The sequence below is a fragment of the Globicephala melas genome, chromosome 10, assembly GCF_963455315.2.
Source record: "Globicephala melas chromosome 10, mGloMel1.2, whole genome shotgun sequence".
In the NCBI taxonomy this organism is placed as follows: Eukaryota; Metazoa; Chordata; class Mammalia; order Artiodactyla; family Delphinidae; genus Globicephala; species Globicephala melas.
In genome coordinates this window covers 55,779,960-55,803,403 of record NC_083323.1, presented here as the reverse complement: position 1 = coordinate 55,803,403, position 23,444 = coordinate 55,779,960, and the positions used below count along the sequence as shown (strand labels likewise).

The window sequence follows — 23,444 nt, the reverse complement described above, 5'->3', positions numbered from 1 at the left end:
TAAGGAAACTCCATACTGTTCTCCATAGTGGTTGTACCAATTTACATTCCCACCAACACTGTAGGAGGGTTCCTTTTTCTCCACACCTTCTTCAGCATTTGTTATTTTTAGTCTTCTCATGGCCCAGCTCAGTATTTATATTCTCTGTTAGGTAGTGGGCTACAGTAAAACTGAATCATCTATTTGTAGACAAACACACTCAGATCTGAATCTTAGCTTTTCCCTTTACTAACTGTACAGCAAGTAAATCCTATTTTTCTAATGTATAATCTCAGACTATTTCTCAAAATGTTAATTATGAAGAATAAATGAGAGAAATACAAGGTGCCCCACAGAGTGATGGGAAACATGGTGCATAAAACTGTCTACTTTCCCCCTTTTTTGTCTCTGATTCTCTTAGAATAAGATTCTAATTTTTTATCGGGAGCCCCTTTTACTTCTCCAATCTCATTTCATCTAATCTCTCCCTTACTCATTATGTACCACCCAGATGCTGCTTTTCTGCTAAGAATTCCCCTAAGGAGCTGCACATATTTTATTTTCATGTTGGAATCTTCTACTTGTGGAACAGCTAGCTTCTTTTCTTTTAGTTCTCAGATAAAATTTGGCCTCCAAAGAATCTTACCTGAATTTTTGTCTATGTAGCCCCTGAACCATTGTTTTCTATCACATTTTTTTGTTTCATTACACTTTGCTCAATTTATTTACTTAAATTTCTGTGTGTATTATATATATACATACATGTATATATGTATATACACACACATATATAAATATACATACACACATATACATATTCTATGCCTATAGATCTGAGTTCCATGAGGGCATGGATTGCATCTTCTTCTGACAAAAAACAGGTACTCTAAAATATCTGTTGATTATATGAATGGATTAATGTCATCAGTATCATAGCATATCCTAAGATCGGAAACACAGTCGTCTAACATAAATTTTACTGTACACCAAGAACAAAACATGTCAGATTTTGAATTTAAATAGTTAACTAGGTTTTTAACATACATATTTGCTTTGTTAAAAAGGGTTATGTAAAAAACTTTAAAAATAGACGTTTATGTAAAGAGACTAACTAGAAAGCATAGTAAGATGCAAATGAAGCCCCATCAATAAGATACTACATTAACTCTGTGTGACTGAAGGAAAGCAGATCAGGTACATTGCCAATAAAGGTAGGTTGTTTTTTAAATTAGAAAGTATTCCCAATAGACGTAATTTATAAACTGTTGAAGTCTAGTGAACTTTTGTCCCAGTTTTCATGGTAAAGTTTACCTTTGTATCAATTTTTACATAGGTATCAAGAAAAAATAAAAGTAATCATCAGGAATATGTCACACATTTCTTGAGTAGACGTATAGGAGCTTAAGACATATTTGTTGAGAAATGTCTACAGCAAAACACTGGCCTGTACATGATAGAAGAGTAAATTACGGAAATAGAAAAGAGATTAAGAAAAGGTTTTAAAAGCTCTGAATGCTGTTCCCTTAAATTGTATAAAAAGCATTACTTCTGAATGGAATGGCCCACTGTATTAAGATGCAATTTAAAATTTCATAGTGTATTGAGTTCAAAATATTTTAGTTCTGAAAAAAGTGGACGTTTATATTTGACCTTTTACAACGATATGTTCCCTGAGCTTAGGTGATAAATTCATAGATATAAATTGTTCTCAAGTGTCATTCATTTTAGAAAGGAAACCAAAACAAGGAGACAACTCAAAAGTCAGAATATGCCACTAGGACATTATATAGAAAATCAGTATGAGAGTAAACTAATTCATGAAAGAAGTAAGGAAAGAATGGCTATAAAATTCTATTTAAGTTTGTGGTTTTCATGCTATGCACCACTTCAGTTATCGACAAAAGATACTGATTACCTGACTTATTCATACCTGCTAATCTCTGAAAAAGCCTGTTTGTATATGAATAACAATAATGGCATGTAGTTCTTTTTTTTACTTACAAAGGAATTTGGCATTCCTTTATTCTTTTAATATTTGCAATCATTCTTAAAGTTGCCGTCTCACCCCTCATCACCCACCACTCGGCTCCTTTTTTTTTTTTTTTTTTTTGCGGTACGCGGCCCTCTCACTGTTGTGGCCTCTCCCGTTGTGGAACACAGGCTCCGGACGCGCAGGCTCAGCGGCCATAGCTCACGGGCCCAGCCGCTCCGCGGCATGTGGGATTTTCGCGGACCGGGGCACGAACCCGTGTTCCCTGCATCGGCAGGCGGACTCTCAACCACTGCGCCACCAGGGAAGCCCGGCTCCATGTTTAAACTAAGCAAAATAACACCCATAGGAAAAGGTAGCTTGAACTATGTCACACAGGTGAGAAATACTTGAGTTGAGATTTCAAAGTTTTCTATGAGTTTTAATTATACAAAGTTGGAGAAACAAATTCCAATCAGATAGAACATGTACTCTCATTTAAGCAAGATGGAGGGTAGTGCATTTGAAGAGCTAAAAACAATGTGAGTTGATCACAAAGAGAGAGAATGGTGGTACAAGTGGAAGCTGGCTAGGGTCTTGCTCTCTACAAGCAATGCTTTAGTCATTTTGATTTCTTCTCTCTGTCATGCTGTCTCTCATTTCTTGCCCATTGCATACTCTGTTGCTTCTATTGGGAGTATCTTTTCTGAGTCTTTAACCCAATTCATCCTCGAACAATCAATCGCGTTTGCCTCCTCAGTTGGGTTAGGTGCTCTGCTTGTGTTCACTCCTTGGGCTGTGCATAACTCTGCCGTAGCACTTTCCGTACTGTAAAGTCATGTTGTTTTTGACTAGAACATTAATGCCTTGAGGGAAGGAGCTGAATATCATGCCTCTTTGTATCTCTAGTACCTCGTACCATTTCTAGTGCAGTTTCATCAACAAATATTTATTGAGAATTTGTTATGGAAAGGTACTAGAATAGAAATACTGAAGAATACAAAGTTGTATAAACACCACCTTTAAGGAACTTGATGTTTATTACAAATGGTATATGATGAAGAACATCTGGGTTCATACTTTCCTGAAGCCAGATGTGCACAGAGGGGACAGATACAACAGCTTGCTTAGACTAACACTTTGAGGGCAAGCATATATTAGAGTTTAACAAATAATTATCTTTTAAGAAATAATATTCATCTTTGTGCCTTCTAGCTTTTTCTTTTTTTCTCTTAACATTCTGTGTTCAGTAGAAACTTAAGAAGAAGGTGAGAAATCTACAGAAAAACAAGAAAAAAATTAAGAACTCTGTTAATACTTTGTTCAACCAAGCCAATGCCGTCTATCAGAATATTTAATCCAAATATTATATCAGCTTTCTTTTTAACCATATAGTTTCTGTAAGCTATTTTCCTACATTCTTATATTTTATATACAATTTTCATCAAGCCTACCTTAAATTTATATCTTTCTTTCCTATTTGAACATTATTTTAACCCCACAACACCAACACAAGATCAATATTGACCTCAAAATTTCAGTTTTAGCTTTGTTCAAACCTACTGACACCATTTTTATTCAGTTTGCCTGGGTTCAGCCTTTCTGATGAAAATTCTAGCTCTTGTACCTTGATTGAGCGGGTGTAGAATACATCACAATTATAGAACCCTCTGGAGTAGAAGTGATGCCTACATCTTCAAGTGTATTTTTATAATTCCCAGCATATACTCTGGAGAACACTAACCAACGAGATAAACTGTGGAGAAATGTTGTATATCTTAATAAGTTGGGAAAGACTAGCATAGCTCTTTGTTGGAGAAAATATTTTTAATTTTAAGACTCTGATAATCCTATAATAAAGAACCTTTTGACATTGCCCAAAGCTGTTTTACCATAGACATGATATTTTCATGAATGTCTGTTAAGGCATGGAACTAAAATTTTAGGAACACTTTGGGAAATGCTAATGTGGTAAATTCTTTTAATTTTATAAATGAATCAAAAGAAACCTACATCAGTAATGACCTAATACCATCACCAAGGTAGCTACTGGTAGAATTGGGAGAGAATCCAGCTCTTTTTCCTCCCGGTCTTGACCACAAGGCTCATGTTCTTTAAGAAGACAAGTAGGTATGCAAGTGCGTGAAACAATCTGTGGAATCTCTAAAATAATTAGGACACCATATACAAAATAGATGGCTTAGCTAATGCTGTGATTTAACTAAGCTTATGCTTAATATCACATTAAATGACTTTATATATATATATCAGTGAAAAGCATTTCTTATTGACATTTAGGAAGGATAATAAAGTAATCCACTTGTAATATTATATGAGATTCATGGTATATTCTCGGTTTGTCCGTGTAAGTAACTTGAAATTAAGTTCTACATGGGAGGATAAGCCAAATATAGTGCATATAATGAGACCATATTTCAATAAAGTATACAGCAGAGACTTTTTATTTTACTTGTAAAAAAAAAATGGAGAAATACAGTTGGGATGGTTGTATAATTTGGTGGATTAGTATCTAGTTAAAATACTCTACTCACATAGTGCTAATTAAAGAACTGAGGATAACTTGGAGGGAAATGTTTACTTCTCTTTTCCTGATCCTGTTCTATTCAGTGCTTTTATCAGTAACCAGGAAGAAAACATAAAAGGGACAATTATAAAAATTGCTAATGGCATAAAGCTCAAAGAAACTGTGAATTAGGTAGAAATCAGAAAGTGGGTTTAAAAATATTTTGACAATGTGTTGAATCTAACATAAAATTCAACAGGAAAAATGTAAAATTCTGATAATGACTAGGAAGCAAAAGAAACAAACTAAAGACAGTACTGTATTCTGCAATCCAGAATGGGGAAAGATACGCAAGAATCTTCAGGTCAAGTATAAATGTGTAATAACGATCATTTTAATGAATGCAATGAATTGGACTCCAAGCTCTCAAGGATGGTGAGAGTAAAAGGAAAAGAGAGGAGGAAGCATGATGTAATGAAAAGAAGGTTGGCTTAGAATTAGGAGTTCAGGATTTGGTCTACATGTTCAAATTGCAGTTCTATGACTTATGAGTCATTTGATCTTGAGCAGGTCATTTTCCTTAGCTTTAAAGTGGAGATACTGATAACTACCTTAAAAGATCCTTCATTCTTTTTTTCTCTATGTCTTAGTCCTCTTCTCCCTTCTTCTTCAACTTATGCGCTCTATTTCTCTTTTACTTTTCTTCGATAACCATAATTCCTCATTTCTTTCTTTTTTCTTTTATTCCTCTTCTTCTTTGTCTTTTATTCTAAGTTTTCTATCAAATTCATTGTCCAGTAAGTTTCACATAGCCTTGGTCTCCCAGTTTCCTACTGATGTGGTGTCCAAGTATTCTGGGCCCCGATGGCAGCTCCATTTCCCTATCACTGTTGTGGTTATGGGCTTGCCATCATCCTGTCGAACATTCATACTGATGGATCTTGGCCCTAAATTCACATTGCCAGAGAAGGTTCAGGGGACCAGTTTATAGTAAAATGAGCTGAGGGAAAGGCAAATATTCAGAACCCTATGAACACTACAATGATCTTTATGATATTGAGAAAATATGCATTTATATCAAGTTTTCTAAATATTTCAATGTAAACTCCTTTTGGACATAATTGAATGGGTGCTCAGTAACATGTTAGATTATATTTTGCTATTAATTATTAATTGATAATCGCTGCTAGAGTAAAATATTTCCGATTATTAAAATACTTTTACATTTCTGGATGAAATTGGTTGTGAGGTTTTGTGTGTATCTGCATATAGACTTGTTACCTTTTTTTTTAGGTTCTGTATTTAGATACGTATTTTCACAAGTGAGAATGGTCACTGGTTTTCTTTTTAGTTCCGTAGCATTTATATTTTAGTATTAGATTACACTAGCTCTACAAAGTGAATTAAGATTTTCCTAAATTCCGTGGTAGATAACATTGGACTTATATGTTCTTTGGAAAGTTTAAGAGAAATCATCTGGAAAAACTCTGGCCCTAGGTCCATTATTAGATATAAATTTTTGATAAGTTTTTCTGATTCTTCTGTGATGCTTGGTCTATTTAGGTCTTCTAATCCTTCTCAGATATATTATTTTAAAATTATACATAAACAGAAGATTTTTCATTAAAATTATTTGCCAATTTGTTACCACAGAGTTGTGTACAGAGCGCTTATATTTACAAATCTGTATATCAATGGTTATAATACCATTTATTCTTCCATTTTTTGTTTTTGTTTTGAATATTTTTGTAGATTCTTACACGGAGTATTCCTTCTACTAGGATCTGACTCATGTCCATATTATTTTATATTATGGCCTCAGATTCTAGATTATTACTGAAATGTGGTCAACAATAACTATATGTTTAATTAATTATTTTAGTTCTTTTTTTGAATTTTATTTTATTTTTTTTATACAGCAGATTCTTATTATCCATTTTATACATATTAGTGTATATATGTCAAACCCAGTCTCCCAATTCATCACCTCACCACCCCACCACCGCACCACTTTCCCACTTTGGTGTCCATACGTTTGTTCTCTACATCTGTGTCTCAATTTCTACCTTGCAAACCAATTCATCCATACCATTTTTCTAGGTTCCACATATATGCGTTAATATACAACTTTTTTTTTCACTCTTTCTGACTTACTTCACTCTGTATGACAGTCTCTAGATCCATCCACGACTCTACAAATGACCCAATTTCATTCCTTTTTATGGCTGAGTAATATTCCATTATATATATGTACCACATCTTCTTTATCAGTTCGTCTGTTGACGGACATTTAGGTTGCTTCCATGTCCTGGTTATTGTAAATAGTGCTGCAATTAACATTGGGGTGCATGTGTCTTTTTGAATTATGGTTTTCTCTGGGTATATGCTCAGTAGTGGGATTGCTGTGTCATATGGTAACTCTATTATTAGTTTTTTAAGGAACATCCATACTGTTCTCCATAGTGGCTGTATCAATTGACATTCCCACCAACAGTGCAAGAGGGTACCCTTTTCTCTACACCCTCTCCAGCATTTGTTGTTTGTAGATTTTCTGATGATTCCCATTCTAACTGGTGTGAGATGATACCTCATTGTAGTTTTGATTTGCATTTCTCTAATAATTGGTGATGTTGAGCAGCTTTTCATGTGGTTCTTGGCCAGCTGTATGTCTTCTTTGGAGAAAGGTCTATTTAGGTCTTCTGCCCATTTTTGGATTGGGTTGTTGGTTTTTTTAATATTGAGCTGCATGAGCTGTTTATATATTTTGGAGATTAATCCTTTGTCCATTGATTCATTTGCAACGGTTTCCTCCCATTCTGAGTGTTGTCTTTTCATCTTGTTTGTAGTTTCCTTTGCTGTGCAAAAACTTTTAAGCTTCATTAGGTCCCATTTGTTTATTTTTGGTTTTATTTCCATTACTCTAGGAGGTGGATCAAAAAAGATCTTGCTGTGATTTATGTCAAAGAGTGTTCTTCCTATGTTTTCCTCTATGAGTTTTATAGTATCCAGCCTTACATTTAGGTCTCTAATCCATTTTGAGTTTATTTTTGTGTATGGTGTTAGGCAGTGTTCTAATTTCATTCTTTTACATATAGCTGTCCAGATTTCCCAACACCACTTATTGAAGGGACTGTCTTTTCTCCATTGTATATCCTTGCCTCCTTTGTCATAGATTAGTTGACCATAGGTGTGTGGGTTTATCTCTGGGCTTTCAATCTTGTTCCATAGATCTATGTTTTTATGCCAGTACCATATTGTCTTGATTACTCTAGCTTTGTAGTATAGTCTGAAGTCAGGGAGTCTGATTCCTCAAACTCCGTTTTTTTCCCTCAAGACCTCTTTGGCTATTCAGAGTCTTTTGTGTCTCCATACAAATTTTAAGATTTTTTGTTCTAGTTCCGTAAAAAAAAAAAAAAAGCCATTGGTAATTTGATAGGGGTTGCACTGAATCTGTAGATTGCTTTAGGTAGTATAGTCATTTTTACAATATTGATTCTTCCAATCTAAGAACATGTTATATCTCTCTATTTGTTGATATCATGTTTAATTTCTTTCATCAGTGTCTTATAGTTTTCTGCACACATGTCTTTTGTCTCCCTAGGTAAGTTTATTCCTAGGTATTTTATTCTTTTTGTTTCAATGGTAAATGGGAGTGTTTCCTAAATTTCTCTTTCAGATTTTTCATCATTAATGTATAGGAATGCAAGAGATTTCTGTGCATTAATTTTTTATCCTGCAACTTTACCAAATTCACTGATTAGCTCTAGCAGTTTTCTGGTGGCATCTTTAGAATTATCTATGTACAGTATCATGTCATTTGCAAACAGTGACACTTTTACTTCTTTTCCAATTTGGAATACTTTTTTTCTATTTCTTCTCTAATTGCCGTGGCTAGGACTTCCAAAACTATGTTGAATAATAGTGGCGAGAGTGGACATCCTTGTCCTGTTCCTGATCTTAGAGGAAATGCTTTCAGTTTTTCACCATTGAGAATGATGTTTGCTGTGGGTTTGTCGTATATGGCCTTTATTATGTTGAGGTAGGTTCCTTCTATGCCCACTCTTTGGAGAGTTTTTATCATAAATGGGTGTTGAATTTTGTCAAAAGCTTTCTCTGCATCTATGAGATGATCATATGATTTTTTTTTTTTTTTTTTTGCGGTACATGGGCCTCGCACTGTTGTGGCCTCTCCCATTGCAGAGCACAAGCTCTGGATGCACAGGCTCCAGAGCCTGTGCTGAGGATTTAATGTGTTGTTTAATGTGTATGATCCTTTTAATGTGTTGTTGATTCTGTTTGTTGAGGATTTTGCATCTGTATTCATCAGTGATATTGGTCTGTAATTTTCTGTTTTTGTAGTATCTCTGTCTGGTTTTGGTATCAGGGTGATGCTGGCCTCGTAGAATGAGTTTGGGAGTGTTACTTCCTCTGCAATTTTTTGGAAGAGTTTCAGAAGGATGGGTGTTAGCTCTTCTCTCAATGTTTGATAGAATTCACCTGTGAAGCCATCTGGTCCTGGACTTCTGTTTGTTGGAAGATTTTCAATCACAGTTTCAATTTCATTACTTATGACTGATCTGTTCATATTTTCTATTTCTTCCTGGTTCAGTCTTGGAAGGATATACGTTTCTAAGAATTTGTCCATTTCCTCCAGGTTGTCCATTTTATTGACATAGAGTTAATTGTAATAGTCTCTTAGGATGCTTTGTTTTTCTGCGGTGTCTGTTGTAACTTCTTTTTGATTTGTAATTTTATTGATTTGCATCCTCTCCCTCTTTTTCTTGATGAGTCTGGCTAATGGTTTATCAATTTTGTTTATCTTCTCAAAGAACAGCTTTTTTTTTTTTTTTTTTGCGGTACACGGGCCTCTCACTGTTGTGACCTCTCCCATTGCGGAGCACAGGCTCCGGATGCACAGGCTCAGCAGCCATGGTTCATGGGCCTAGCCGCTCGGCAGCATGTGGAATCCTCCCGGACCGGGGCATGAACCTGTGTCCCTTGCATCGGCAGGCCAACTCTCAACCACTGTGCAACCAGGGAAGCCCCAAAGAACCAACTTTTAGTGTTATTGAGCTTTGCAATTGTGTTCTTTGTTTCTATTTAATTTATTTTTGCTTTGAGTTTTATGATTTCTTTCCTTCTACTAACTTTGGGTTTTGTTTGTTCTTCTTTCTCTAGTTCTCTAAGGTTAGATTGTTAATTTGAGATGTTTGTTGTTTCTTGAGGTAGGATTGTATTGCTTTAAACTTCCCTCTTAGAACTGCTTTAGCTGCATCCCATAGGTTTTGGATTGTCGTGTTTTCATCGTCATTTGTCTCCAGGTATTTTTTGATTTCCTCTTTGATTTCTTCAGTGATCTCTTGTTTATTTAGTAAATTATTGTTTAGCCCCCATGTGTTTGTGTGTTTTACATTTTTTTTCCCTGTAATTGATTTCTAGTCTCATAGCATTGTGGTCGGAAAAGATGCTTGATATGATTTCAATTTTCTTAAATTTACTGAGGCTTGATTTGTTACCCAATGTGATCTATCCTGGGGGACATTCTAGGTGCACTTGAGAAGAAAGTGTAACCTGCTGTTTTTGGATGGAATGTCCTGTAAGTATCAATTAAATATATCTGGTCTGTTGTGTCGTTTCAAACTTGTGTTTCCTTATTAATTTTCTCTTTGGATGACTGTCCATTGGTGTAAGTGTGGTGTTGAAGCCCTCCTCTATTATTGTGTTACTGTCAATTTCCTCTTTTATAGCTGTTAGCAGTTGCCTTATGTATTGAGGTGCTCCTATGCTGGGTGCATATATTTTTATAATTGTTATATCTTTTTCTTGGATTGATCCCTTGATCATTATGTAATGTCCTTCCTCGTCTCTTGTAGCATTCTTTATTTTTACGTCTATTTATCTGATATGAGTATTGCTACTCCAGCTTTCTTTCGATTTCCATTTGCATGGAATATCTTTTTCCATCCCCTCACTTTCAGTCTGTATGTGTCCCTCAGTCTCAAGTCAGTCTCTTGTAGACAGCATATATATGGTTCTTGTTTTCATGTCCATTCAGCAAGCCTGTGTCTTTTGGTTGGAGCATTAATCCATTCACATTTAAGGTAATTATCGACATGTGTGTTCCTATGACCATTTTCTTAATTGTTTTGGGTTTGTTTTTGTAAGTCCTTTCCTTCTCTTGTGTTTCCCACTTAGAGAAGTTCCTTTGGCATTTGTTGTATAGTCGGTTTGGCGATACTGAATTCTCTTAGTTTTTTCTTGTCTGTAAAGCTTTTAATTTCTCCATCGAATCTGAATGAGATCCTTACTGGGTAGAGTAATCTTGGTTGCAGCTTCTTCCCTTTCATCACTTTAAATATGTCTTGCCCCTCCCTCTGGCTTGTAGAGTTTCTGCTGAGAAATCAGCTGTTAACCTTATGGGAGTTCCCTTGTATGTTATCTGTCGTTTTTCCCTTGCTGCTTTCAATAACTTTTCTTTGTCTTTAATTCTTACCAATTTGATTACTATGTGCCTTGGTGTGTTTCTCCTTGGGTTTATCCTGTCTGGGACTCTCTGCGCTTCCTGGACTTGGGTGGCTATTTCCTTTCCCATGTTAGGGAAGTTTTCGACTATAATCATTTCAAATATTTTCTCGGGTCCTGTCTCTCTCTCTTCTCCTTCTGGGACCCCTATAATGCGAATGTTTTTGCGTTTAATGTTGTCCCAGAGGTCTCTCAGGCTGTCTTCATTTCTTTTCATTCTTTTTTCTTTATTCTGTTCCGCAGCAGTGAATTCCACCATTCTGTCTTCCAGGTCACTTATCCATTCTTCCGCCTCAGTTATACTGCTATTGGTTCCTTCTAGTGTATTTTTCATTTCAGTTATTGTGTTGTTCATCTCTATCTGTTTTTTCTTTAATTCTTCTAGGTCTTTGTTAAATATTTCTTTCATCTTCTCGATCTTTGCCTCCATTCTTTTTCCGAGGTCCTGGATCATCTTCACTATCATTATTCTTAATTCTTTTTCTGGAAGCTTGCCTATCTCCACTTCATTTAGTTGTTTTAATGGGGTTTTGTCATGATCCTTCATCTGGTACATAGCCCTCTGCCTTTTCATCTTGTCTGTCTTTCTGTGAATGTGGTTTTTGTTCCACAGACTGCAAGATTTTAATTCTTCTTGCTTCTGCTCTCTTCTCTATGGTGGATGAGGCTATCTAAGAGGCTTGTGCAAGCTTCCTGATGGGAGGGACTGGTGGTGGGTAGAGCTGGATGTTGTTCTGGTGAACAGAGGTCAGTAAAACTTTAAACTGCTTGTTTGCTGATGGGTGGTGCTGGGTTCCCTCCCTGTTGGTTTTTTGGCCTGAGGCGACCCAATACTGGTGCCCACCTGGGCTCTTTGTTGGGCCTAATGGTGGACTCCGGGAGGGCTCATGCCAAGGAGTATTTCCCAGAACTTCTCCTGCCAGTGTCCTTGTCCTCACTGTGAGAAACAGCCACCCCCTGCGTCTGCAGGAGACCCTCCAACACTAGCAGGTAGGTCTGGTTCAGTCTTCTATGGGGTCACTGCTCTTTCCCCTGGATCCTTATGAGCACACTACTTTGTGTGTGCCCTCCAACAGTGGAATCTCTGTTTTCCCCAGTCCTGTCAAAGTCCTGTAATCAAATCCCACTAGCCTTCAAAGTCTGATTCTCTAGGAATTCCTCCTCCCTTTGCCAGACCCCCACGTTGGAAAGCCTGACATGGGACTCAGAACCTGCACTCCAGTGGGTGGACTTCTGTGGTATAAGTGTTCTCCAGTTTGTGAGTCACCCATCCAGCAGTTATGGGATTTGATTTCATTTTGATTGTGCCCCTCCTACCATCTCATTATGGCTTCTCCTTTGTCTTTGGATGTGGGGTATCTTTTTGGTGAGTTCCAGTGTCTTCCTGTCGATGATTGTCCAGCAGCTAGTTGTGATTCTGGTGTTCTTGCAAGAGGGAGTGAGAGCACATCCTTCTACTCCGCGATCTTGCTTCCTAATCCCCCATCATCATATTTTATAATATAAAAATTTAGAAACCATCTAAAGAGCCATTATAGGGAATTGGTTGGAGACATTGAGTTTCATCAACCCGTAAAACGGAATACGATTTTTTTTGTCATTTTAATAAATGAAGTAAATTTGTTAAATAGTAGTTATATAGCAATAATAAATATAACTATATCAATAGCTGAAATATGCTGATTGCTCTCTAATTGCTAGGCAATGTGCTAAGTGCTTATTGTATCATATGTAGTCCTCACAATAACCCTATGAGATAGATACTGTCCTTATTTGACAGCTAAGGAAGGATTAAAATGTTAAGTAATTTACCCAATTTAATACAGTGCTGAGTGGAGGACATGGTATGTATGTCCAGATAATCCAATTACAAATCTCATGTGCATGGTTGGTACTGATTAGGTAGATACAATACCACATATTAATTTTAGAAAGCAGCAAATTGAAGAATATTCTGTATATTGTGATTCCATTTTGGAAAAATTGTGTGTGTGTGTGTGTGTGTGTGTGTGTGTGTGTGTGTGTGTGTGTGTTTTAAAAGATAGAAGTATATATAACACAGGGGGTGGAAATGGGAAGGAGAATTCAAATTACTGAGTGGTACCTACCTAACAATACCCAAAACTTTTCAAGTTGTAGGATAGAAATATGATTTAATACTCTCTTTTGTCATATCAGAAAAAAAAAAAAACCCAGATACTCTCAGAAGTGAAAGGAGATCTTGAAGATATGTTTGCAGGTAAACAGTTTATTTGTGCACAGCACAGTTTTCTACTGTACAGTCCTGGAAGGGCTTCCCCAATCTGATCATCTTGGTGTATGACAGATCTGCTGTCACAGGTTGCTTCTAGAAAAATTACATTTGGTTCTGAACAGGAGGCAGAGAGAGACATTGAGATTGCAGGATTGGTAATGGCAGGTTTAGAAGGGCTGAGAGAATTTTTTTTGATCTGCCAGGAGAAAGAATGGTGGGGTGGAGAGCAAGGAAGCTTTTCTCTTCTCTCTCTCTAATACGGGTGTTGGGTGGGGAGAGACTTGGAGGGATTTATGACCCTGGCCTCACAGAGAAAATAGTACTCACAGCTCAAAGTGCTCATTAAACTGCCAAAGCTTGGGAGCTCCTCATATGGGGAGGCAGCAGGATACTGACAGTAACAGTCGGTGGATGGGTGTAACTATTCAGCTACTTGGAAGTGACTGAATCTTTGGAAAAAAGTTTCATGATTAGAGCCCAGCAGTTTTGACACATTGCAATCAAGCTGTAAAGAAACACAGCATAGTAGTAGGGGATATGCCTGTCAAAAGAAAAAAAAAAACCAAGTACATTCAGGTAGAGCTGAGATACAAGCTTCTGGAAAGAGGAAAGCAAAGTAACCAAACTAATTTCAGGCAGCATTGTTTTCATCTGATTCAACTATTTGAGATGAATAAATACCTGTATGTTAGAAAGGTAAAAATAAAACTACTTATAGGGCTCTAAATACCCCAGAGAAAATCATTCTCAAATTGGAGACAAGGAGGTAAATCCTTCACTTAAAATGTATTGATGAAATAGTCTAAAGGGAATTTTTGTTATTCTGAGTAATCAATCGTGCTGTTTTAGGTATGCTTGTTGTCTAATGGTTCAATTCAAAGTCTTCTATTGTTGACAAAGAGAAATACATTTCTGACTATGGAATATAGCTGAGCTATTACAGTTAACACCAACTCATAACAGTCATTAAAGCTTATTGGACATTTATAATGTGGCAAGCAATAATCTAAGCATTTTATTCACATCTATGCATTTAGTCCTCAGAAAAAGCCTAAAATGTAAGAAATATCATTAGCTCCTGTTTGAAGAGGGAGCACTGAGGCACATGTTAGTTAATTGACCCTTGATCCACAGCTAGTACATATTAGAGCCAAGACTTTGACCTGGGCAGTCTGGCCCCAGAATCTCAGCTCTGAGTCACTACACTGAATGGTTCTACTACCTCATAGGTAATTGATAGAGAATTAGGTGTTACCAACATACGCTAGTCTCCCTATAAGAGCCAAATACTGGAAATAGCTGTAAAATAAATAACTGTGCTAGTTTAAAATATGTCCACAAATTATCTGATACTCTTCCTTTCAAGAGGTAGATCCTAATCACATCCTCCAGAGGGTGGGCTGGATTTAGTGATTCACTTCTAATGAATAGATACAAAAAGAGGAAGTGACCGTGTGAGACTTGCAAGACTAGGTCATAAAAGCCAGGGTGGCTTCAGCCGTCTTCTCTCCTGGCTCACTCAGGGAGAAGCCAGATGACATGTTTTGAGGATATTAAGCAGGCTGTGGAAAGGCTCATGTGTGAGGACAACTGAGAGCTCTTGCCAACAGCCATGTAAATAAATAATCTTGGAAACCACTGCTACAGCCTTAATTAATCCTTCAGATGACGGAAGCCCCTACCAACATCCTGACCGCAGTGTAATGGGACCCCAGCCTGCTAAGTCTTCTCTTGAATCCCTGAACCATGGTAACTGAACTGATGAATGCTTATGGTTTTCTACCATTATGTTTTTAGGATAAATTGCTGTGCATTTGATAACTAATATAATGCTTATGAAAAAATAGTTTAAACTCATTTGACATATTTAGTTACAAAATGCATAATGAAATAAATGAGATGCTACCCGTTCACATTTTACTTACAAAATAAATGAGTGCTCTGAAAATTCAAGGATACATTTTGCAGAAAGAGGCATACCCAGTCTTATTTGATTAAAAAATTGCTCAGTGAATATTACTTAAAAAAGGAAAGAATTTTGAAGACATATTATGGTATACTTTTGTTTCTATGTGGGTTTTGCAGTTTTTTTCCTTAAAAAGAATTAGTTGCTGTTTTAAGTTCTATCAGACACACATAATTTTAATGCAGATTCTGTGCATGAATTCATAGCAGTCTAGATGATAGGTGTCTGGTTCGTTATTTACAGAGTTTATACTCACCTGCATGTGTTTTTATGGGATGTTCTACTGAGAGTTTGCTTACTGTTATTTACATTGTCTCTTTCTCTCAGGAAATAAAGTACTGAACAAACATTAAATTCCCTCACAGCTGCCTTGCACTCTCCCCTTAAGGGGCACTTGTCTTAATCCCTAGTTTAGAAGTAAAGGTTGGCTTACTGGGGAAATCTATGCCCAAGATGAGGCAATTTAGCTTTTCACATTTGCACAGGACACTCGGTTGTCTGCATATAAATAAACAGCCTTAAGCTTTTCAGTAGTGCTACATTCCTGGATGGAGACCAGGTGCCTGAATCTTAGTATCTGGAGTGCTTTGCCATATGATAGGCACTCCAGGAGTTATTTGTTGACCTTTCAATGCATTACTTTTTTGTTTTCCCACAATCCTGTGAGAGAAGCTTCTGTTACTATATCAATTTTTAAAGTGAGGAAACTGAGTCATAGAGAAGTTATTTTGCTCAAGGACAGATATCTAGATAAGTGGAGGATTATAGAATTAAAGAGACATTTTCTTGTCAGAATTCACTATGATTTCTGTTCTACCCATCTGGAAAATCATTCTTTTTGAAGAATTTTTTGCATTAAGAGAACTAGTTTCAAAAGAGTTCTTATGCATTTTAAATGTCCATAGACACTTGCATATGTGTTCTGTTCCTCAGGAAAGGAACCCCATGGAGTCAGTACCACCTGCTAGCCTGAAAAGGAGAAGGGCTTCAGGCTCTAATCCCCACCACACACCTTCCCCCTGACTTCCTAGGAGACCCTACACACTTACCCTCTCTGCATCTCCATTTTGTTCATCTGTAAAATTACGATGTTAATTTAATTTAAGCACTGAACTTCCTTACAGGATTGCTATAATGGGCCATGGATAAAATTTCTTGAAAGGTTTTGCAAACTTGGCATCCAACATAAATTTTAACCTCCAGCTTCTTATTAAACTTTCTTGTTCTTTGCCTAATATGGCTGCGGTCTACATGATTTTGGATTAAAAAAAAAATCTGAGCTTCTTTTCAAAGAAAATGCTGCTTTCTTATAAATTTACCAATTACGGAGCATGACAGTTTAACAGACGTGTTAAGGAAGACCGCATTTAAATATGATCGTAGGAAATATTATGATGACATTAAAACACAAGCTTGTTTCTCTGAGTTTTGATGTGTTGATTTTATTAAGATACTTATTCAATAGGTGTCAGTTTAACAGATATCTAGGCCATTGCTACGATAACAAGGTGTTTTGCCGTGAATGCAGAATAACACGTTATAATCTTTTACTAATTACTTCTAAGGATTATATAGCTACCCTGGGGCCAAAGTATCTTTCACACTTATCCTAGCTGGCAAATTATTATCCTTATCTGTTGTGCTAGGAATGCTAGGAAAGTTCACCTTCTGGTGAGCTAGGGAGACCTTAATTAAAGTCAACTGAGCTTGTCTGTGTGTCTTTGATACTAAAGGTGACATACTGATGAGTTCCCTTTGGAGATTGTCTCTGTGCTGCTTCCCACTGCCATTTCAGTATTGACTTTTCCTGATTTTCAAGGAAGCCATCAATGCCTTCTTTCAAAGATCTGTCCATAGTAATTTTTCTTTCAGTAACTAAGAAGTTCAAGGGGTTTGGAGGGAAAGAACTAAATAGGCATAAGTCGTCTTTGGAGGCTTCTTCTGAAACTGTGCTTTATCTTGGCATTGCCTCTTCTGCTTTCCTTTGAAACGTGACAAAAGACTAGTCCCAGATGTGACTGCTGTGTGGAGAGTGCATTTTAGCAGGGACAAGGGGGAGGCGAGGAGACAAGTGACAAGTGAGGAAGCTCTGAAAGTCATCCTGATGAGACTGGGTGGAAGCTTATCTGGACCAGAGGATGTCTTCAAGCCTTTGTCTTTCATATTCACTGTTTACAACATCTGAGCAAATTTGCAATACGTTTTATCTTCCTAAAATGAAAGTTAAAAAATGTCATTTCTTAATGTTTATGTTGATGAAAGGCTTTATAAATTCATCCAGCAAATATTTATTAGGGACTTACAGGTATTGTGCTTATTGCTGGCGATATAGTGGTGAACAAACATGCTTTGGGATATAGTGGTGAACAAGCATGCTTTCCTCTCCTTCACGGAGCTTACACTCTAATATGGGAGTCGGAGACTAGACAATTAAACAAACTAATGGATGTAAACTCTGTAGTGGTGAGAAGGGCTCTATGCCATGTGATACAAACAGAGAGAGTGAGAAGGAGCGGTCCAGAAAAAGAAACAGAATCTGCAAACGTTGAAGAGTGGGAAAGAGCTCAGCGCATTAGAGAAAGAGAAAGAATGTCAGTGTGTCTGGGGCAGAGTGAATTCAGGGAAGAAGAAGGAAGGAAGATGGAGAGTCGAACAAAACCCAGGTGATGCAAGCGCTTGTAGAGTGTGGTAAGGAATTTGGATTTTTATACATTTTATTAGAAGGTTTTTCATATGATCCTGTTTGCATTTTAAAAACATCACTCTGCCTACCCTTTGGAGAATGGATTTTTGCAGATGAAGAGTAAAAAGGTTATAGAAGGGGATCTGGATAAGACCTGATGGATGACATGTACTAGAGTCATGGCAGTGGCCATAGAGAGAAGAGGAAATACGTATTTTGGAATTCAAATTAAGTATACTTGGTATACTAAGCACATGAGTATTAGATTTCAGGCTTAAAATATTGGATGTTCTGGAAAAGAATATAAAAAAGCATTGGATGTTCTGGCTATAAGCATATTGGAAGATTGGAGAAACACTATCGTGTATTGGAGGGGGAATTAAGGATCAAATGTTCAGTTTTGCACATTTAGGTATGTGATGCTTTCGGGGCACCTATGTGGAAATTTCAAAGACATATTTGATATACAAGTTGGGAACTCAGATAAGAGATTGGCTGGAGATATACATGTGGGAGTCATCTCATAGAACTGCTATGAAACTCAATGCAAAGAAATAATGTGGGATTTAACACAGAGAGGAGTGAAGGGATGTAGGAAACAGTTCTGAGAACGTCAAGATTTTGGTCTTAGAAGGAGAATGAAAAACTGACAAATCAAGCTGAGAAGGAGCAAAGAGAAGGTGGCAGGCAAGGAGAGTGTGGTGACGTGTATTTAAGAAAACCATATGTAATGAGATGTGTCGAATTCTAAGGAGAAACCTAGCAAAGATAAACACTAAAAATGTGCTTGAGATTTGTCAGAACGGTAGTTGTCTGTGTCTTTGGCCAGATCTGTAACAGTGGCTTTGTAGGGACAGAAGCCATCATGGAAGGTAAAGAAATGGAGAAAAAGCAGTGTCAGACTCCTCAGCTCTTCTGGCTCTAGTAACATTCTGCTCCCGTTGCCTTGGTCCCTCACAGCACTGTTGCGTCCATCATGAGTCATTACAATGTGGAAATGACCCCCACTGTCTCTCCCTTCTCCACCTAGAGATGCCCGAGGGGTTAGAGTCCTTTTCTTCCTCTGTTTACTTTTGTTGCAGGAATCTCTTTGCTCAGTTTTACTTATTTTTCTCCTCAGAGAATGGATGAGAACCAAGAGGCTAGAAAGACAACACATTATCACAGGGCATGTGTTGTGACATGTTTTGCACAGGCACGTGTGTATGGGAAACGCAAATCTACACCGCCCTTCAGGAAAGGACTGGCTCAGCAGAGGGAAGTTTGGTCATGAGAGGACTGTAGCTGTCAGTGGCTCAGGGTATGCCTCGCTCCGGAAAACTGCCTCCTCTGAGGCCACTCCTTCAACAAGTAACTGACTGAGGTGGGGACTTAAAGGCTGGGCCATTTTGGTCTAAAGCAGTCTTTCTCTTATGGGCAAGTTTTGTTTCGGAACTTCTCATGGGGTTGACTAGGATTGTCAGACCTGCACTGCAGTTTGTCTTATTCCTCCCACTCTTGCTTTTCCATCCCCAGCCTTTCTTTCACATGTGTTGATCCCTCATAAACATCTTTCTCCCCAGACTTCTCAGTGTCTGCTTTCAAAAACATCTCAATATACACCATGTATATGTAGAGGGTGACTTCTAGCACCCTCTAACAATTTTTGTTTCCTCGCATGAATTAAAATATACTGAAAGTTGAAAAAAGAAAATCATCTTTTGGACTTTTGGGATATTTCTATTTGATCTTTTTTCCTTTGTACGTTGTGCTTGTGAATTTGAGATGATATTGGACATGTGCATGTAATATGATTGAATATCCTCCTTTATCACCTAAAATCATAACATAAATGCTTAACACCTTTATTACACTTGGATGTAAAAGTGTTAATTGTGGAAGCTTCTGGGTGCTGAGTCCAATCTTACTTAACACTTTATGATAAATATAGAGGAAGGAATACAAAGTGAAATATAAAGCTACATGATAGAGCACTTCCTCAAATAAACATAATGCATTAGTGGATTTCAAATAGATAAGTGCCAGGGAGAAAAAGTGAGGAAAGAATTGCAGTGAGACAAATGTAAAGTGATGCGTCAGATCATACCGTTTGGCTGGAATTAGCTCTCTAGCCACTACCCAAGTCAATCAGAAAAAATTCCAACATCCTTACAATTGCCTAAAAGCCCCACCATCATCTGACTTCTTATTTACTCCCCAGATCTCATCTCTTCCTACTTTCCCCTTCACACACTGGACCATATTCATTTAACTTGAAGATTGTCAAACATGTATGCATATTCCCATTGCTGGCCTTTACACCTAATGTGTTTTTTTCTCCATATATCTACATGGCTCATGACCACACCTCTTTCAAATCTCATAATATCATTGAGCCTTTCCCTAACAATTCTTTTTTTTTTGGTTGGGGGGGGACTGTGCCATGCAGCTCGTGGGATCTTAGTTCCCTGACTAGGGGCCGCAGCCGTGAAAGAGCTGAATCCTAACCATTGGACTACCAGGGAATTCCCAACATTTCTATTTACAATTGCAACTCCCATCCCTGCCTTTCCCCATTCCATTTTCCTCCAGATTTTTTCACTGCCATCCACTATACTCTAATAAACAACTTATTTTAGTTATTTTGACTTTTTTCTAGCTCTACCACTAGAATATGAGAGCAGATAATTTTGTCTGTTTTGTTAACTGCTGTATCCTGCACCTTAACACAATGTCTGACGTATAGTAGGTATCCAATCAATAGTTTTTGGATGATTGAATAAATTACACTGTTAGTTTCAAAAATGCAAGCGTGAACCTTTCGTCTATAGAAGCTTTAAATAGGAACAGTCTAAGTTTCCACAGATGAGGATGTGTCTACGTGAAGGAAGAATTCTGGTCACTAGCGTTCAATTTCTAGACAGGTACCTTTTTATGTGATTTATAGAGGCAATCCACAAAGAGTGTCTACTTTTAGAATTTTGGTAATAATTAAAGCATTTTTGATACAAAATACTATCATATGAACCACGCTTCTTAAGAGCATTCACATTTTTCAAAGAAAATCTGCATAACTAAATTCATTAGAACTTTCATTTAAAGGAATTTTGTCAATAGGCCCTTATTACCCAAGTATCCTTCTGCTAGAGAGGATGCAAAACAATTTTCTAAGAAAAGTTTTTATTTTACATGTGGGTCCTACCTTTGTAACTTCCAAGGAAAGCGTGAGAATCGTTAATCAGGAATTCAATCTTGTCAGGCTCCTTAGTTTTCATCAGAGATGGGTAGTGTTATATCTAGGTTGGTTGTCTTCAAAGCCTATGAACCTGTATTTAACTGGTAACCCCAAATAGTTGCATTCTACATTAATATGTTCTCCATTATAATGTATCTCTCTACCACTAGATATTTACCAAGTCTGAGCTAAGCAAAGGACCTCTTGAAGAACAGATTATCCATTCAGTTAAAATGTATTCTTAAAAAAAAAAAAAGTATTATTTTCTTTTCAGTTGACTATAGTTGGTTTACAATGTAATGTTAATTTCTGACATACAGCAAAGTGATTCAGTTGTACATATATACATTCTTTTTTTAAATATTCTTTTCCATTATGGTTTATCATAGGATATGGAATATAGTTCTCTGCACTATACAGTAGGTCTTTGTTGTTTATCCATTCTGTATGTAATAGCTTACATCTGCTAACCCCAACTTCCCACTCCATCCCTCCTCCAATCCCCTCCCCCTTGGCAACCACAAGTCTGTTCTCTATGTCCATGAGTCTCTTTCTGTTTCATAGATATGTTCATTTGTGCCATATTTTAGATTCCACATATAACTGATATCATATGGTATTTGTCTTTCTCTTTCTGACTTCACTTAGTATGATAATCTCTAGGTCCATCCATGTTGCTGCAAATGGCATTATTTCATTCTTTTTTATGGTTGAGTAATATTCCATTGTATATATGTACCACATCTTCTTTATCCATTCGTCTGTTGATGGGCATTTAAGTTGTTTCCATGTCTTGACTATTGTGAATAGTGCTGCTATGAACATAGGGGTGCATGTATCATTTTGAATTAGAGTTTTGTCTGGATATATGCCCAGAAGTGGGATGTATTCCCACTAAAATGTATTCTTGGTTTTGTGTAAATGGACCAGGAAAAAAAAAGTTTTGATAATCATCTCTTCAAGGAAAGATTTTGACTAAATTTGTGATGTGTGCATAGCAAAGATATTCATTCCCTTATTCTCTAGCTAATTACAACCACATCATTTTGCTTCTAAAATTAATCTGTGCTTTCTTATCTCATTTATATATCATTGTAAGTTACCTTGTATTCTTTCTGGGGCAAAAGTAATAAATGTACAAATAAACACAAGCATCTTTTATTTACTTGCAAATAAATGGAATTTTATTTTTAGCAATTTCTGCTTTTTGAGGGATCATTACAGATTGAATTCTTATGAAGGGAACAGGGAAAATGTTGTCTCACTTTTTGCTGAGATGAATTTTTTTGAAATCCTCACCTGGCTACGTGTGAAGTCCAAGCTGACTGCTATGCATATTTATCATATAGAATTTTTTTAAGAAGTAAATGTGGTGTTGGCTTTGCCTTAAGTGCTGAGGACTGTGGACTGTGCTGATTAGCACATGTTTTATGAAGCTATTTGGAGAGGGTGGGACTCTGCCTTGGAGGAAAACTGAATATTATCTCAGGGAGTTGTTAGTACATTCCCTGAGGCAGGGTCAGCTAGCAGAAAGATTACAGAGCGAGGAATTAGGAATCCTAGATCCTAGGTTTTGTCTGGAAGAGTCCAATCTCTACTCACTCTTGTAATGGCTCATTTGTAAAACATTTAATTATACCAAAGTCTCTCCTGTAAAATGGAGATATTTCTATACCTCCATAACTCAAAGAATTCTGGACAGGGTGAAACGTATGGTGGAAAGAATGTATTATATAATGATGGAGTCAGGAGAAACTAACTTGAATTCTAACACTGTCCCTTACTAATTGTGACATTGGACAAATTATCTAGCCTTGGGGAACCAATTGGTACTTTCTAAAACTAACTCAATTTCATTTCCAAGTTAAATAAAGGCCTACTTTCCCAAGTTGTTATGAGGATTAAATGAGATAATGAAAGAGCTATAAAACTATAAACTCTACAGGCATTTTTATTTCTCTGGCTAGGAGGCAGAGAGAAACTTAGATGCTTTTGTTAGGCAAAAGCTTTGAGACTCTATTGGCCTACTAACTGAATTTACTGAGGGGGGAGAGAGCACCTACAGGTTTGCTCCAACAGTGCAATCCAAACAAAATAGATGCCAGTGCTTTAGCGCCACCTACCAAAGTGAAGCTGAGCTCAGCAGGCCACCAATTAGGTTCCATTAGTATTCTCATGCCCTTCCTAAATTGTTGGATTGGCTTGATAAGTTCTTGAGTATGTTGATATATTATAATTAAATTTTATTACCTTAGTATCCATGAATAGTTCACAAAGGAATCATTTTACTGTTCTAATTATAAGGACTTTATATTCCCAATCTCCATGAGATT

General features: G+C 37.0%; 2 long non-coding RNA genes across 2 annotated transcripts in view; one reads left to right on the top strand and one right to left on the bottom strand.

Moving 5' to 3' along the window:
- Positions 1-23,444, top strand: part of LOC132597912 (uncharacterized) — a 451,325-nt gene that overhangs the window by 312,626 nt on the left and 115,255 nt on the right. The gene's annotated exons all lie outside the window — the stretch shown is intronic.
- LOC115858527 (uncharacterized) overlaps positions 2,446-23,444 on the bottom strand; it is a 235,233-nt gene continuing 214,234 nt past the window's right edge. Inside the window, exon 3 of the long non-coding RNA XR_009565406.1 lies at positions 2,446-3,225. This is a non-coding gene — a long non-coding RNA (uncharacterized lncRNA). The remainder of the gene's footprint in view (positions 3,226-23,444) is intronic.